The sequence below is a fragment of the Cupressus sempervirens genome, chromosome 1, assembly GCF_028749045.1.
Source record: "Cupressus sempervirens isolate cs-2001-9-10 chromosome 1, ASM2874904v1, whole genome shotgun sequence".
Lineage (NCBI taxonomy): Eukaryota > Viridiplantae > Streptophyta > Pinopsida > Cupressales > Cupressaceae > Cupressus > Cupressus sempervirens.
The window spans coordinates 508,895,311-508,914,006 of record NC_143118.1 but is presented as its reverse complement, the minus strand read 5'-3'; positions in this window follow the sequence as shown (position 1 = coordinate 508,914,006).

Here is an 18,696-nt window from a genome sequence, read left to right as displayed (position 1 = left end):
TCAGAAGTGTTAGTGAGTAGTAACATAATGTAGATAGATTATACCAATGTTACAATTAACATTGATGATATAGATCTATTTGAGAGTTCCAAATAGAATGAACCTCACACCAAGGATATTGAAGAACAATTGAGACAAATTGAAGAGGATAAAAGGCTACTAGAAGAAGAGAAAATGAAAGTAGAAATTACTTGAAGATGAGATAAAAAGGAAAATAGAGAATGATAAGAAGAAGAGATTAGAGGAGGAAGATAAGAAAATATTGGAAGAGGAAGAGAAGAGAAAAAAAGAAAGAAAGGAAAGAGAAGAGAAAGAGGAAGAAGAAAGAAGAGTCAAAGAGGAAATTGTAAAGAAGAAAAGGGAGGATGACACAAAACCTTCAATTTCATCTACTTTTCTTTCTCTTGCTAACCTAACAACTAATGATGATGATCAAACTGACTTGATCTCATATTTATCAAAGCTTATTCAAAAGAAAAAGATAGTGAAGAGCCTGTAGAGAACCTTGATGGAGGTTACTAATAGATTACATAATACTCTAGAAGTGAAACACACATAAGAAGATCTAGAATAGAGGGCATAGGAAGTGCTAAAGTCTTTTGATGAAGAATTCACAAATTTGTTGAATGTTGCTGAAACAAAGGCACAAATCTCATATGATGCTAACTTTGTTAGGACCATTTGTCAAAATATTAAGAATGATTTGATAAGTCTTGTTACTTGTATCAAGGAAATTCAAAAGTTCCAACAAGATGGAAAGATAATGTACATTAAGTGTACTCTATCTCACAAGCTAACTAAGGATATTGATAGTTAGATTGAAGGAAAAATGAGTGAGCTCAAAGCTATATCTAGCTAGTTACAACATCCTGCTAGTAAAATTGATGATTTTGGAAGACAAGTGGCCAGCATTAATAATGATATAAGGAAACTAGAACTTCAAAAGTAAATTTTTTTGAAGAGAGTAGGATTTCAGAGAGTCTATTGCTATGAAAATATCTTTTGTTGAGAAATAGTTGGAGGAATGTGTCAAGGCTAAGGACACTTGTTCTAACTTTTTGTACTTTGACCTAAATGCAGTTGAGATTACATCATATGCCTTATGTGAAATTCTCACTTCTGCTAAATCAGCCATAGATACATGGAAAAAAGGTATGCGAAGTCTTAAGGCAAATTTTAATGATTGCATGAAGATACTATCAGTTTGAGGCAGATGTTTACATAGATTTTTACAACAGATGGACAATTTTTGATATCTTAACCTTTGTCATTGATGTCAAAGGGGGAGAAGTGCATAAGAAAATTGTAAGTCAAGTAAAGAGGAGAAAATAATATTGTAAACTATATTGTAAGGGGGCATATGTAAGATGGAAAAATTGTAATAGATGTAATGTTAATGTGTTGTTTACTTTAAGTTTTTGATACGTAGCCAATTTTCCCGATTTTGTTGCCATCAATGCCAAAGAGGGAGATTGCTGACAGTTGGCTAATGAAGATATGTAATTATTGTCATTTATGGGAACACATGATGTACATGCTTATAGGAAACCTTAGAAATAAAGATACTTATCTTTTGGTACTCAAAAATTTTCTAAGTATCGAATTTGGTATACAATAGTGTATTGTTTTGTTTGTAACTTGTTACTAAAATTGTATTATGATTAGCAAAGTTAGATGGAGATACCATACATTTTGATGATGACATGTATAACCTCAAAAGTTAGTATAGACTATATGGAAAAGAAATATTCATGTTTTACTAGTAAAATAGGATAGTGAAATTAAAGGAAAGGAATTATTTTGTGTACAAAATAATTGCTTGTCCAATTAGGGCCGACATCCTAGATGTTTACTCTAAGTTGGAAAAGTGTATTGTGGTCTTAGCTGACCCAACAACAATTTGTGTAAAGGCATGGTATTTATGCAAAGGACGTCATGCGATGAGAAGTGTAAGAGTGCAATTATGATGTAAGTTATGCAAGTATTGTAATATGAAAACTTACGACGAAAGCGATATATGTGAAGTTTTGTAAAGCTATTTTGTGATCCAAGATCAAGTTGAAGATTAGAGATCAATTGAGAAAGAAGGTATGGTACATGCATTCCAAAAGTTTGATAACTTGCTTGGGCAATGAGCTCTTCTTGTTATTGGAAGTGCATGTTTTAACAGTGGGATCATCTTGCATCTACTATACTACAACTCCTAATAGGGTTGGAATCTCCTAATAGAGATTCTCTATACTAAATTTTCTCATTGCATCCTAACAAGGTCCATCCTCTAACAAGGAACTTATGTATTAGTATATTATCTAGTGGGTATCATCCCCATCGGAGTTTTCCCTTGGCCACGGTTTCCCTAGTTAACAAAATATGGTGTTATGAGTTATCTTTGTGCATGGTTACTATTACTGTTGAACATTACTTTATTACTTTGTTATGTATCATTTAAAGTAACAAATAGTATCTAGTTGGTGATTAAAGTTTGTAGATTACTGATTCACCCCCCCCTTGATAATTCCTATTTCCAACAAAGCCATATATTCCAAAGGATTATAGATTGACTAGGCTGAAATCATATGTGATGAGCTTGCCTCATGGTTGGATTTAGCTAAAGGATTTAAGCAATTTTACATGTCTTCATATTTGATCTACGCCTTAGCTACACATGACCTATGGCTGGGTCTTCCTAGGACTGAAGACTACAATAAAATTAAAAAGGTGTATGAATTATACCGATACCTTTAGCTACAAAGTGTAATCAACTAAAAATGGTCATCTAGACTATTAGCCCTTTTCTCAACATTTTGGCTTATTTAATTAATCATTTACCTAGACCAAATTGCTAATAATCAATTAATTTGATTATAACCTATAGTTTGACTATGCTATCCTAAGTTCATTATTTTATTAAAAGAGAATGTCCCCTTTTAATTAAATAAAAGACCTCATTCTTCTAACCCACTTAAAGTGCACACATAAAGTCCTTTTTCTATTTTTAAAATTAAAAGAAAAGGCTCTGTGACTTTTGTCTTATGTGGGAAGTCAACTTGTATTTTATTGGTTGACTTGTGTGTGCACATGGATCCCTCCCATTTTTGAACTCCACTATTGATCTTCCATCATCTTGACTTTGATCTCTACTATCCATACAACTTTAAAAGAGAGAGCTCTCTCCCTCTCAAAGGATCCACACTCTTGAGTATTGTTATGCTACAAGTTTACCATTCAAATTCTTGAGTACTTTTGTGGAGAACTTCTATTTCTTGTCTATATTCTCTCATACCATAAAATTTTAGCTTACAATCATGTTGCATGTAGATTAGATTTCATGCTTGCAATAACTTAAATCACATAGCTTAATAGTTAAATTTTTAACACTCTCATCCATGCTTAGCGTAGCTACATTTTGCATGCTCATTCTAGTTTAGTCTTCATTTGCATTGCATTATTGAGGAATCCTTTGTAGACATTTGTACTCTTGCATCTCATCTCTAAGAAAACCTCCCGTTACATGGTTTACTAGCAAGAAGAGCATTCCTAAGGCTCAGCTAAGAGCCTTCTTATTCTTGAAATACACTCTCTTGCACTCTATGTATTGGGAGCTCTAAGTCAACATCCAATCATTCTAAACTGATGGAATCCCTTGGATATAATGGTTTAGAGTGTGACACTTTCTATAGTGTACATTTTTGGCTCCCACCATGGGGTAGAACACTTGGTTTTGTCCTCTATTTTGTTGTTTTCATTGCCTTTTTTTCTTGCTGTTTGCAAATTCTGTTTTTTATAGCTGCAACATTCAAGCAACATTTTTCCAGTTTCATATGATAGTTCTTATAACTGTAAGGTGATGCATTTTTGGAAATAGTGTCAAACAATAGTACTAAACTTTATCACCCCACTATAGAACTATTTGTCACCTGGCTTATACATAAATATTTCTCAAAAGGAAACTATTGTAGACCTATGGTGAGAAATATCGCACAATATACTTCTAGCAAAAACTATCACCTGGCTTGAATTTGATTGTTGTTTGGGTGATTCTATTAGTTTCTTAGTTGTACTTTCTATTTGCTAGATTTTTACAAATCTGTAGCTATTTTACAAAGGTTTATTTGTAGATTACATTTTATTTTAAAGCTAACTTGTGGGCCAACAGTTGTGGTTGTAGGATGTTACCTTGAAATATTTGCCTAATTGCCTTTAAAAAAGAATGCATGTCAAAGCTTCAAATACATAAGGGCTACTAACGGTTTTTTACAGGCCTACCCAATCCACAAAAACCCAAACACTTGCTTTTATTTATTTTATTTTATGTGCATTATCTTACTAGTTGTTTCATTTTATAGGCACATAAAAATTGTGATTGGGATCTTTGGGTGATAGGAAAGTATGCTCATCACCCTTGCGATGAATCAAAAATCTTGACTCCTTTGGATTTTGAGAACAAGAGGGTTAATTGAAAGCTTCTTGGCATGTTTGGGGGAAGTGATTAAGGTAGGAGAGCATGCTCTTCACCCTTGTGGTGAATCATATATCTTGACCCTTAATAGTGGATCTAATCTACAGTAGTCAAAATCCTTTAGAGGGTCTACTCTTGGACAACCTAAGAGGAATGACCCAAGTGGGGACACGCTAATATCCAACTCTTCCAACCCACTATAAACTCAAGGCTATCAAGGACACAAAACCTTGGTAGACGTAGTGTTTGTCTTTGCTTAGTGTGATCTCTTAATTGGGTGCAAGAAGAAAATTAAAAATGGAAGCCCTTTCTAAACACCCTAAGTTAGTAGCTAATTTATTTTTTTGCTCAACTTCTTGGTGCAAGGATTGATCCTAGTGGACTACCCAGATCACCCCAAGATTTTACACTTACCATATGTGTTCCCTTGGTTGTGCTTATGACACTTATATGACAAAGCCAGTATCTCTTGTGGATAACCACTTGGTGTGAGGTGAAGGAGCATCAAGGATTGGCCAAGTTGTTGAGTAATGAACTATTACTCTAAGGTAGATTGCTTGGCTACTATTTTTGAATGTGTTGACCAATGTTAATATTCTTGCAAATCAAACATCTTGGTAAAATTAGTAGGAAGGATATTCTAATATCACAAATGCGTATTGGCAAGGTTGTTTTTACCCTTATTTAATTGTTTGAGACATGTTAAAAAAACCCCTACTATTTTCAAACCTTGCTGTTACTCAACATGAGCTAAAACCTGAAGATGTTTGGTCCTAAAACTATTTGACTGTTAAGCCAAAACACAACAAAATTGGAGTAAAAAATTGGTATTTTTTGCACAAAAGTAGCACTCTATCACGCATACTCTATAGAAATATCACGTGACATTTGTTTCTACAAATTTTGTCACCCTACTATTATCAAGTCTATCGTCCTGCTATACTAAAGTCTGTCATCCCGTCTTGTGCAAACTATCACCCAAGAGAGAAGTGTCACTCAGTTATTGAAAATTGTATAACACAATATATTGTACTATCCTACTATCACCTAGGTTTTGAAATAATATCGCCTAAGACTTTTTGCTATCAAAATAGGGTCTATGCTCCTTTCTTTCTAATCTAGGGTCTTGTTACTTGAGTCCTTCTTGGTCCTGGTCACAAATCTGTATGTTAGGCACTGTCCAAAGTTGAAAAGATGGGTTCAGTCTATCAGATGTAAGGCTTGAAATGTCATTGATGATCACTTGTCAAAAATCTAGTTACCATTTTATGCTAGCTATTCACTATTAAGCTTCTTGCTCACTTGCTTGGCTCAAGTTGCTAAGTGTTGTAAATTCTTGAGTACTTTGACAAGCCATCTATTCTATCTTGACAAGTGATTATTCTTGATTTTAAGAGCTTCAAATCTGAAACACTTCTCTCATCCTATTAAGAAAAGACAAGTCCTTACATGTTGGTCACAACTAGGTTCCAAGTTGGTAATAGTAGTCATTCCCCTTTTGTTTTCACACAGTTAGAGACTCCACCTAGATGTCCTCATGGACAACCTTGTGTGGAAGTCCCTAATTCTAGTCAAGTGCAAATGGCCAACATTTGACACAATCCACCTTACAATTTCAAGAATCCATTTGTAACACCCTTTGACACACCCATTGGAGAAAACACTTGTACCAACATGCATCCTAATGAGATCAAATGCCACTTAGAAAAACCAGCACATGAAAATGAAAGACTTTTGGAAATTATTTGCACTAGGGAGAGAGCAGATTAACAAGCTAAAGCTAATGGCTATACACACAATGAGGACACTAGAAGAGATTATTATCTTAATCCTTTTGAACACATTCCTATTGGTGACAATCATGTCAATCAATCACCTTTGAGTACTCTTAGAGTCAATGCAAGGGCATGCCCTTCTCCACGTAGACAATCACAATATGAAAGCAATGAGGAGATCATAGTGAGGATGTTGTAAAATTTCAACAAGATGAACTCGCTCAAAAAATGATGCTAAAAGCTTTAGAGCAAAATGGGGATCAATATTTCTAGTATATGGCGACAAAAGGATGGAAACTCCCCCATGATTTCAATGTACAAAAAATAATCCAAAAATGAGAGCCTACTAAGGCTGAAATCTTGAGGGAAGAAATGAAAGACCTAAGGAAACAACTTGCACAATTTCAAACTACCAAAGAGCCACCTAAGATGTCATTTATTGAATTAATCTATGCTCTTCCAATTGATAGGAGTTTATACATGCCTCCATTTCCTAAGGATATAGAGGTCCCTAAGTATGAAAAATATGATGGAAATGGTGATCCTCACAATCATGTGAGACATTTCTATGCTATTAGTATGGAATTTATGCATGAAGACTCCTATCTTATGCATTTGTTTCCTAGAAATTTAAGAGGGCAAGTGATGGAGTAGTTCACAAAATTGACTTCCCCTCTCAAAACATTTGACAAACTAACATAATGCTTTATCCTACAATACTCTTACAACATTCAACATCCTGTAACTATATTTGACTTATGCCAAATCAAGCAAAAACAAGGAGAACTCTTTGCAACATACCTTCAACAATGGAGATCCCTATACTCTAGGTACCCTTGGAAAGTTCTTGAAGCTGAGAAAATTGACATTTTTGTCAACATGCTTGTACCTAAGCTATACTTTGACCTAAGAAAATAATTTTTCTCATCCTTTAACATGATGGTTGAAAGTGCATATTGCATTGAGGATGTTGCTATCAAGAGGGGAATATTGTTGTGAACAAAGACAAAAATAACAATGGAAATGGTAGAGACAAAGGCAAACCTTGGATTAAAAACAAATATGTTGTCAGTGATGGAGTAGTAGACACTTCTAAGACCAAGGAACATGCATTTAACCTTTCTAATGCTATCTATGCTACAAAATAACAAGAAGGTTCAAAACCACAAACATCTAATAAGATCTCTAAATTTACCCAAAAATGACGTGTTTATACACCAATGGTTGAGCCTTACAAAGTTGTCTTGAAAACCTTAATTGCAAACAAGCTAGTTAATTTACCAAATAATTCCCCTCCCTATGACCCACCTATTAGAGCTTCTTGGTGGAGAGAGGATCACATTTGTAGTTATCACTCAAGCAAGGGTCACAACACAGAAAATTGTTTCAAGCTCAACGATGCAATTCAAGATCTCATTGAGGCTAGTAAAGTTGTCATAGATGGTCTCCTCAAAAATACTGACCAAAAAGCTTTTAAACAACCCTTACCAAAATATGAGAAAGGTGAAACCTCCAAAGCTGCTAAGAAGAATCATGATGCCAAAATTAGCTATACCTATGCTGACAAAGAAAACCTTATAGGCATGCTTGAGCCCATTGAATATTTATGCATGGTAAGTCATAATGATGAAAATTTACCCAATTAAAATGTTGAGGATGAAAGACCAAAAGTTATCTTAAAAATGCAAGATGTTCCTCAAAACCATAATGACACTAGACCTAAGGTGGTACTTCGAGTGACTGGATCTTCCTCTTCCAAGAGTGAACCACTCAACACCACCACTAGGGGGCAATCTAAGATTTTTCTAAAAGTTTCTCATGATCCCAAGAATGCTTCATATTCTAAACAACCAACTACTTTCAAGATTTCCAACTATGATCTTGTAAGCCAACTACAATGCACACTAGCTCAAATTTCCATTTTTGAGTTATTAGAGTTATCCCCTTTGCACAAGGATATCCTTGAAAAAGTTCTATGTTCTACCAATGTTCCCATAGGTATTGATGCGAAATGATTCCAAGCTATGGTGAACCATATCTCTTCACCTCACTACCTCACTTTTTTCGATGAAGATGATTGAGCTCTTAGTCATCCCCACAACCTTGCTCTCCATGTCAAAGTCCATATCTTTCATACTCACATTTGTCGAGTCTTGATAGACAATAGTACAAGGTTAAACATCATTTCATTTAAAGTGATCCAACAGTTGGGCATGTCAAAATTTTCCATTGACCCTAGGTGCAAGATCACTATAAAATCCTATGATGAGGTTGAAAGACCTTCCAAAGGTCTAATTATACTTCCAATCATAGTTGGCCCAGTCAAGAAAGATGTCATTTTCCAAGTCCTAGACATACCACTTGCATACAATTTATTGTTGGGATGACCATGGATTCATGACATGCAAGTAGTACCTTCTATGTACCATCAGTGCATCAAGTTCCCTTTCAATGGTAATGAGATAGTTGTCTTCAGTGACAACTCCATGTCTATCAATACATTATTTGCTACTGAAACATTGGCTCCACATAATTGCTCTTCTCATGAGCCAACACTATCCTTTATAGAGTGTGAATAGAAATTAAAAATGATGAGCCTCGACATGGGTGAATACACTCTAGACTCTATTACTACTTTACCCATTTCTCCATGATCTTATGGGAAACCTTCTACCAAAAAGAAGCATTCTGCTTCCACCATGACTCTTTTTGGCACTTTTGTGCCATCCTTAGTTCCCTTAGATGTAGATAAATAAGAACAAGCAATTAAAGATTGGATCTATAGGGAAGAGGAAGATCAGGAGGAAGTCACAGTCACTACTCCCATTTCTCCTAAATGCTATGGCAAAGGATATAAATTTCTTACAAACATGGGCTATCAAGGTCACGGGTCCTTAACTGGTAACAAAAATGCTCTAGTTGAACCTTTAAGTCATACTCAAGGTCATGATACTTGAGATATAGTTGGTCTAGGTTTTGGGTTAGAGGATGACATACCAACATTTGATCAAAGAACACCCATGTCTAGCAAATCAGAGGATGATGATCCTCCCTTTATTGCTGCTACTTCACAAGATGAGGACTTTATGCCTATAACTTCTCTCCTTTGGGGAGAAGAAATACTCACTACCAATAATGATGTTGAAGCTTCCACTACTCACTAGCTTGGGCCAAAGGAATTCACCCATGAAGACATGAATACAAGATGGATTAGACAAAATATTGCTTGTCTAATTGCTAGAGATCAGAGTACAGACTCTCACGAGTATGAATGGGAAATCTTGTTAGATGCATCTTGTGAGCTAGGAGTGGATGTCATTCATGTCTATGCAACCCAATTGAATTTAGTTGAAGAGTCTAGTATAGGGTCAGACGAGTTTGGCTTGCAAAATATTTTAGTGGATCACATGAGTCCCTCTAGGTCTATTCTTGATCTAGACTCCTTTACAACATTTACTATAGGCTTGACTTCACATGTCACCAAAGATGGCTCTTTTCATGTTGACAACCTTGAAGCTTCCACATCACTCTCATTGATTCATCCTTATCTCATAGATTGGTCAATTCAAAATCAAAGACCTGAAATACCATTTTTTCAAAATGACTATGAGATCACTTGTTACTAAATGCCATTAAACCCATCACTTCTTCCACTTCTTCCACGAGCGAACGTGCAGTTAACATGACAAAATCAGGAATAGAGTACCTTAGTAATAAAGTTAAAAGAAAAAACAAGTGGTCAGATGGTGAAAACCACATTGTGGCAGTATCTAAACCTCAAAAAAGTCAAAACAAAGACGTATCTAATGGTGAAAACCTCCCTGAGGCACCTACAGACGAGGTACTTGATAGTCTGCCAAGCTATTTTCAGTATAGATCTTCAGTTCTCATTGAATCTACATAACCTATCAACATGGGGATAGAGGAATCTCCTAAAATTATCCATGTCACTCAATCACTATCAATTGAGGAAAAGGAGAATTTTGCCAAATTGTTTCAAGACAATATCAATTTTGCATGGATGTACTCAAATATGCTAGGGCTTGACATAGATCTTATCATGCATCATTTATCAATCTCTCCTAGTGTAAAGCCTATCAAAGAAAAACTAAGAAAGATGCATCCACATGTAGCCTTATTGGTCAAAGCAGAGTTGGAAAAGCTCCCAAGAGAAAACTTTATTAGAGCCATTGACTATGTGAAGTGGATTTCCAATATTGTACCTATGTCTAAACATGATAAATCCATTTGAGTTTGTACTAATTTCAAAGATCTAAACAAAACATGCCCCAAGGATGACTTTCCACTACCAAACATTGACGTGATAGTGGAAATGATGGTGGGTTACAAAATATACTCCCTCATGGATGGATTTTTTGGATATAACCAAATTAAGATTGCTCCAGTTGATCAAGAGAAGACAACTTTTACATGTGCCTGGGGTACTTTTTGTTGGAATGTCATGCCCTTTGGCTCAAAAATACTAGTGCTACCTATCAAAGAGCAATGACCACCATCTTCCATGATATGATGCATAAAAATATGGAAGACTATGTTGATGACACACTAGCTAAATCTAGAAAATGAGAAAAACATCTTGAAGACCTTAGTTTGATATTGGACCATATGGAACAATTTCTACTTAGGTTGAACCCAAAAAAGTGTGCCTTTGGTGTCATATCTAGAAAATTGCTAGGATACATTAACTCAGTAAAAGGCATTGAGGTTGATCCTAAAAAAGTCCAAGATATCATGGAAATGCCTCCTCCAAGAAATGTTAGTCAACTTAGAAGTTTGGATGGATGTCTACAATCCATAAGAAGATTCATTTCTCAATTGGTTGATAAAGCTCAATCTTTCAATAAGAATTTACATAAAGGCTGTACTCATATCTAGAATGATGAATGTGAAAAAAATGTAGACCAAATCAAAGGGTATTGTTACCTATTTTTGCCTCCCACCAAAAATTTGAATTCGAATACCTAAGCCCACCCAACAGTCTCTCCCCACTTTTATATTATTTAAATGCCCTAGAAATACAAAAAATAAAATGATTAAAACTTTATGGTATTTCTTTTATTTCCTAATTTATTTCCACTGGCCCGCAAATTTTTGCGTCGTCAGATCTTTCATGATCTATGGTGGGCACTTTCTCTCATTCTTAAAATGCACAACCTTTACATAATGCAGGGAAGCCCCTTTGTGACATGTGGCAAGTGAGGCAAATGTTCTTGTGTGGGCTGTAGAAAGGAAGAAATATCAGTCTAGCTGGAATTTTGATTGTTGCCCACTTTCCCACATTCTGTCTTTTGTCAAACTTCTTGACAATGCAGGCAAGCGCCCTAATGACACATGTCCTAGCAATGTCATAGAGGATATTCACATAGGTTCAAAGGGTATGGGTTATGTACACTATCTGATGCAATGAGATCAAGGGCTGGAACTTCCTCGCATTATGAAGATGCAAGGATATTAAGGAATGCAAGCAAGTGCCTAGCTGTCGCGTGCCTCTGTGGGACCTATTTCTTGTATGGGTCACCAAGGTGGTGCTAGTTGGATGCTAGGTTGTGCTGAGTGGTTTGTGGGCCCAAAAATTGTATGGATAGGTGCAGTATAAGGAGGATCTTTCATGATCATTGATCTTATGGAGATCAAAAATTGGTGCTTTCCTATAATATGAAGATGCGAGGAAATTAAACAATGTGGGGAAGCACCTAAAGGACACTTGTCCTTGTCGGCCCGAGGAGATAACGCTACAGTTAGTGTTGGCAATTAAGGTTGATGGTTATGTGACATCACGATTAAGTTGGGAAGGTGGCACAGTTAGTTGGTTTGGTGGTCAAACTCAGGAAGGCCTTGTGAGGTGGCAAAAAAATAAAAGACTATTGGCTTATGTGGCCCATTTTGGTTGTAAGACTTAGTTAACCTGCTGACTTTGCTAATTCATAAGCCAAAAATGAAGGAAATCAAGTTTTCTTGCATGATTTGATCCTCATGATCAATTCCAACTATTCTTGAATGAATGTTGAACCCAATAAATAGCAGGACATGCCACCACCCTAGTTTATCCATCTACTTGGTCATAATGGTTTAATGGTGTCATTTTTGTCAGGGTCCTGTTTCAACAAAATATTAGATTTTATTGTATTTGAATATGTGCCCAGATTAGATTTCCTCCAAATATTTATCAAGACTTAATGGTAGTGGTTGTGGAGTAACTTTAGTTAGAAAATATCTCAGTTATGCCTTTCACTGTAAATCCCCTTTGCCTCTGAATTGTATGACATCCTTATGTACTTTAGCCATTGATGTGAAGTGCAAGAACTATTTGCCTCTCATTGATTTATTGTAGATATTTTCAATCTTGCATGACTGTATCTTTTTGGCCTATGAATGGTATATAAGTGAATCCCCTCTTTCCTTGTGTCATTCATTTGGGCTTTTTCGATCTGCATGTGATTGTTAGGTTAAAGCAAGTTTGGATGTGTATATCTTTCGATGTCATGATGGTTCAATAGTGCATGTATGGGCAGAGATTGGTCTAAACACTCTATTTTTGGTGCATCACCCCCCTTAGGTTAGAATAGGCAGATTTGCTTCTATGCATTCTTTCTCCCTTTTCCTCTCCAAGAGTAGTTAGGTGCACCCTGATAGTAAAGGAAGCTGGCCTTCTTTAGAGACTCAACCTCATAGTTCAAGTCCCACAGGTTGGAGGTTGTTTCCATGTTTCAAAAAGTTGTCCTTAGGTAAAAACTTTGGACAAGGGTGCAAACTTTTGTGACAATAGGTACTTGGCCAAACCTCTAGTTTTGATGCCACCCATTCTAGGACAACCTTGGATCTTGTATATCTCAGCTACAACTTCTTCTCTAGAAGCATTATTAGCCCAAAGTGATGAGACTAATAAAAAACGAGCTATATATTACATCAATTGAACTTTGGTTGCTTATGAAATGAACTACACTAGTATCAAGAAGGCATGTCTTTTAGTGGTATTTTCTTCTCGAAAAATCCAACATTACATGTTGGCACATACAATTCGCCTAATTGCTAAATTTGATCCTTTGAAATATTTGTTGAGAAAAGTTGTGCTTAACAGTTGTCTAGCTAAATGGATGATGATTCTTTTTGAATTTGACATTTATTATGTCAAATGTAAAGCCGTCAAAGGACAGGCCATAGCTGACCAATTGGCTGATTTTCCACTAGAGGATCTGTATATAGTATAATCATGTATTCATGAAACTTTGAAGTAGAATGCAAATAAAATGACAATGAACTAGACTAAACCCAAGATATCATTTTCAAAATGTAAACTCTACAAGTGTCTCATGTTTCCCTAACTACAACCACTAAGAAAGCTCTCAGACCAGCATCTCAGTGACAGTTCTAGAATGGGAGTATGCTTAAAATGTAGATCTAAAAGAATGCATGCAAGATCTATGACTAAAATACAGATTATATGTGGGAAACAACTCTTAGAATGCTATCAAAATGGACATGCAATAAGCTAACATGTGATGAATGATGCTAAATAACATAAAAACAATGCTAAAATGCTATGAAATTGCTAGAATGATAATGCTAAAATGATAACTCAGAAAGTGCCTATAGTGCAGATGCCTAAAAATTGGGTTCTTTGGCTCTTGGATTTCCCTCCTATTTATAGGATTTTAGAAGGGGTTGGGGTAAGGATCAGGATTTTCACCTTTGACTGGTGGATGAAAGTGAAACTACAAATATCTCATAAGAGACCACGAGGAAGAGTCCAATTGACTTGGTTTTGAGGATAAATGGGGATATTTCTAATTCTTTTAAATGAAAAAGGGAGACTTTCTCTTTTGTGAGGATAAATGACTTTATTGATTTAATAAATGTCTTATTAATTTTCAACACTTTGTCTTTTTCTTCCTCCATTTTTAAATTTCATTTTATGAATTTGAATTATTTTTCTCCTCTTTTAAATTTAGGTCTTGTTGATTTGATAGATAATTAATGACCTGATGTGATTTTTGATTTGAAAGTCTATTGTGTTCTTCTAATTTCCTCCTTAATTTGTGTTGATTGATCAAAATTGCATAATTTAGGTCTTTGCCAATTTTTGGGTGTCTACAAGTGCCCCTCTTTGAGCCAATATGTGAAGTGTACTAGTTCAAAGGATGTCCCGATTCTCTGATGATGGGATGTCTGATTGATGATGATTTGATGTCTTGATTGTCATTGATTTTGCTGATTGGTTGCGATGTTTTTACTTGGATACCCTGGTTTTGGTTGATTTGATGTTTGAAATTTTTGGTTGTGGTAGAATGTTTTTGATTTTGTAGAAAATTTTGATGCCTTAGTTTTGGATGCCTCAGTTTGATATGGATATATTGCCCCCTCAGAAATGAAATTGGAAAAAAATGAATGTTTTTGAATTAAGGAGGTCAAATTTTACTTTTGAAATGTTTGATAATTGATGGATAAAGATGATCAAGTTGGTTTAATACAACACCCAATTCATGAAAGTGAGCAAAAAGATTCTAATGGTGGGTAAATAGGGTGAAAAGGTGATATAAATGCCCTTAAGTAGGGTTAAATAGGGCAATAGGTCTTTTACCCTTGTCATTTTCATTCTCTCTTTTGACATTTGGCATTTTGGAGCTCTAAGCTAATGAGGATGGTGGTTCCTTTACAAGAGAAAAGATTCAAGAGGGGTCATAGGTACGAGTGTCCAGTAGACTACGGTGCCTTGGTAAGTCATTGAGATCTTCTATTTTTAAGATTTGTTCATGCATTCCTAAGTTTTTTTGGAATTTTAGGCAATTTTTTTGTGATAGATGTCATAGTTTAAGTCTTTCAGCACATTTAGTTATTATTTTAATGCATTTAATTTCTTTTAGCCCATTCACATAATTAGTTAGTGCATGTGAAGGATAAAATAACACATACTAAAACCTAGTTTTTAGGCAAATTAGTGCATATAGATAACAAACAATGCATATAGGTGTTTGAATGGTGCATTTAAAAGTTTTAGCACACTTGATTGATTTTATAGTGCATACATCAGATTTGTTAATGCTTTTGAATTAAATAGTGCTTATGCAATGTTAAGTAGTGCATATTATCATTTGAATAGTGCTTAGCCATATTATAGCATATGCGAGGTATCAAATAGCACTTTTGGATATTATAATAGTGCATCTATCTATTTTAGTGCATATGATTGATTTGGTAGTGGCTATGTCCTATAAAGTAGCACAAATGATCATTATAAAATGGAAACTAATTATAAGGCCTTGATGGAGTGTAAGATAATGTAAAAGGCTAGATTTTAGGTTTGGCGGTTAGGGATTCATCATGATGAGTAAAAAAAAGTAGCTAGGTAGTCATGAAGTGATGTTTTAGGATCACTTTGATGATAGGTAGGTAAAGAATGATGCCCCAACTTAGGATATACAGTAGGGAAAACAAACAGGTCTAAATCAAGATAGTGAAGGATGAGTAACAGGTCCAAGATAGAACTAGTAGTTGAGTAGCTAGATATAGATAGTAGACTAATTGATGATGATCACTTTGAGATGAAAACTAATGTTGTTGTTTGTTTGATGAAAAATAGATTTGTGGGCAAAAGCTCATGGTACAGTGGTTACATCCATTGCCCCTAGAGGCACCAAATAGATTGTTAGTTGAGGAGTGACAGGTGATTGATAGATGTGAGTTTACTTATTTGCTATAGATGCCCCAATTTCCAGTGAACAGGGGGCTATTGACAGTTGTGGCCAAGTGGTGGCACTCAGACCACAACACCTTTCATTTGCTGATGGGGGAGATGATAGTGACTCCCAAGGATGTATATCAGATATTACAAATCCTGATAGTAGGGGATTTGGGGTACTATGATTAGACCACCGATGCCACTGCTTTCTAAGATTTATTTGGGGATGACAACATATCATGGTTTCAAATGCTATAGTATGAGGCACTACTGATACTTTTGGATAGATTGCCAGGAGGATTTTTGTTGCCAGATTGACAAGGGAGAGGATGTCTAGTTGGATGGGGTTGATTGATATAGGATATGATTGATAAGCCATGGATATTTGCATGGGGCAGCTGCATTTTGGTCCACTTATATCATGACTTACATCAAGTTGTATATTTTGGAGCCTTGCCGCTATCACCAGGGGTGATTTTGTTACAGCTATGGACATGGAAGCATTTACCCATTACTCATCTAGTGTGTGTGCGATAGAGGTTGCAGGATATGCCTTACATTTATACTTACTCTGGTGTGATCATGCATCCCCATTTGAGCAAGATGGAGTATTGGCGGCATATATTGGATGACATTAATGAGGTTGTGTGGAGACCTTACAAGTTTATAGAGCCATGGGTTGAGAATGATGATGAGATGGCATATTTATTTGGTTTGAGGTATTTTTTTGGTCAGGTACTTGTAGTGATAGAGATGTTTTGTTTCAAGTGGGTGGTGAGATAGTTTGGTTGGTAGCAGGGCATGCCATAGGGGTTAGTACATTATGCTTAGGTGCAGTCAGAGAGAGAAGTATGGGGGTTGACTTTGGAGTATGAGGCTTTCCTAGAGGCCTTTTTGTAGATGATAGACACACCACAACCATGGGCATTGTGGGATAGAGTGGCAGATGTAGGGATGGAGGAGGACTATGCACGATGGTTTTGGAAGCATCCCTTTCTAAGATATATGGATCCAACAGAGCCTATTCCTAGGATCAATTAGCTATCGAGTGGGGGAGAGGATGAGGATGGTTTGGGGAGAGGTAGAGGGAGACAAAAGGTTAGAGGGAGAGTGAGAGGGGTGGTTAGAGCATAGGGGAGGTGAGGCCGAATAGCCATGGTACTACTACAAAGGGGTGTGGCATGAGGTCTAGTGTAGAGACTAGTAGGTGCAAGGAGGGTTGGAGAGATCCAAGGCCATGGTGGTGCAAGGGTGAGAGGAGGGATGGGTGGTAGTGTGGGAGCTAGTCAGTGGGATAGAGGTGTTGGGTAGGGTAAGAGTAGGTGAGGGCTAGGTTGCCCAAGGATGTTTAGTTTATTTAGCAACAGAGGCCACGAGTACAAGCTCCTATTAGAGATCCACAAGATGTACATCCATAGGGGCCACAATAGGTGCTCTAGGTGCATAGCCACCACCAGAGAGGCCAGGGGGATCTTCTAATTTAGAGGCTCAGATGAGCGTCATGGAGGCTTGGGTGGGTGAGTTGACAAGTACACTATAGGCATTTATAGTTGTGATGACACCGAGGCCACCACCGCTACTGAGGAGAGATGGGGCATCGACTAGTCAGACGACCATAGCTAGACATGTTGCACCAATGATAGATGCAATGGAGCAAGCACCATGAGAAGATACGAGTGCCCTCAACAAGCAGGGACCTTTGAGTTAGCCACCTACATAGGGATGAGTGTACATTATGTGTTATGGCATTACTATCATTATGTATGATTATTCTTTTGATGTTCAGTTGATATTGATGTTGATGTACTTGGATCATGATCTTTTGATGTTCATGTGGATAGACATTGTGATATGTTGATGTTCACATTGTTTGATTTTTTGGATGTTCTTGTTGATGCAGTCTACCTTATATTTATGTTGGTTTTATCCTCTTGATGTATTGTTCAATCTTTTGCTTTATGAGATATCCAAGCTAGTTGATTTTCAGATGTGTATATTTGTTATATCATGGACTCATGGATGCATGTGATGATTTGATTTGATGGATATGATAGTAGTAGATATTGATACATATATGTGTGTATATATATGTATGTATATATGTATGTATATATACATATATATATCTATGTGTATATATATATCTATATATACATATATATATGTATATATATATACATACGTATATCTATATATATGTATGTATATATATGTATATATATGTATATATATACATACATATATGTATATATATCTATGTATATACATACATATATATACATATATGTATGTATACATCTATATATATATATATATATATTCATAAATGTATATATACATATATCTATATACATACATATATATGTTTATAGATATATACATACATACATATATATATATACATATACATATATGTATATGTATATGTACATACATACATACATACATACAGGTGTGTGTGTGAATGATTAATGTAGCATGACATGTGTGTGTGTGTGTGTGTGTGAATGATTAATGTAGCATGACATATGGATAATAATGAAAATAAATGAAATTGCAATAATGATATGATGAATGAATATGTGATGTGATAGTGTGAATGTAATGAAATGTGGTAAAATTGGAATTTGATGTAATGTAATGTAATGTGATAAATGAATTATAGTGAAATGATACTGGGTGTAATGTAATGATATGAAATGTGATGTGGTGTAGTAAAATGAATGTTAATGTAATGTGATGTAAGGAAATGAACCGTGAAAAAT